Genomic DNA, 906 nt, shown 5'->3' with positions numbered 1-906 from the left:
CCAGATCTTTGCTCTTTTCTCCAAGCATCCTGCTTGCATAGTTTGTGTCTCTCTGGGCTGAGTTATGCCATCCTCCTCCCTCCCAGAAAGGGGCAGACATCTTTGCTGGTCTTTGTGGCACATGGTGTTCCTTCCATAGCACTCAGGTACGCTGCTGTCTAATGTCTTCTGGGGGCTCTTCGTCCCCAAGGCCTCAAGGGCACTTTAGCTTTGGTGTGGGTCTTCCCATGAGGCGGTTAACCCCGAGCAGGTATCCCTTGTCCACTCATATTGGGGCATCTTCCTTGCCTGATTTGGCACATCCTGTGGCCCATGGCTGGTTGCTCATTGGCAAAGCATCTGCATGCAATGAGGGAGACCTGGGTTCGATCCCTGGGATTGGGAAGATCCCCCGGAGAAGGGAAATGGCAACCAACTGCAGCACTCTTGCCTGGAGAAAATCCCATGAACAGAGGAGCATGATAGGCTTACAGTCCATGGGATCACAAACAGCCACACATGACTGAGCAACTTCACTAGTTCACTTGTGGCCTGTGCACCCCTCATGGCTCCATGCTGGTAGGCTCCTGGCGCTTGAAAGACACTCAAGTATTTATTGGAGAAGGAAATGGCAACCCACTCCAGTATTCTTTCCTGGAAATCCCATTGACAGAAGAGCCTAGTGGGATACAGTTTCTTTTTCAAAGTGAGATTAATTTTGGTGTGCACTTTGTGGAAAAGGTTTCAGGGAACCCTCCTTAGGACAGATAATTTTATTTGGAAAGTAGAAAGGCTAGTGTTTTACTAGTCAACACCATAGCTTTCCAGCATTTATGTGGAAGTAATACTAGGCCATATTAAAAGGGACACTTCAGGTACTTTCCTGGTGGTCCAGTAGTTAAGACTTTGTGCTTCCACTGCAGAAGG

This window comes from Bison bison, unplaced genomic scaffold (assembly GCF_000754665.1).
Source record: "Bison bison bison isolate TAMUID 2011002044 unplaced genomic scaffold, Bison_UMD1.0 scf7180017864500, whole genome shotgun sequence".
NCBI lineage: Eukaryota > Metazoa > Chordata > Mammalia > Artiodactyla > Bovidae > Bison > Bison bison.
The sequence above is the reverse complement of the archived record's forward strand: the minus strand, read 5'-3'. Positions refer to the sequence as shown.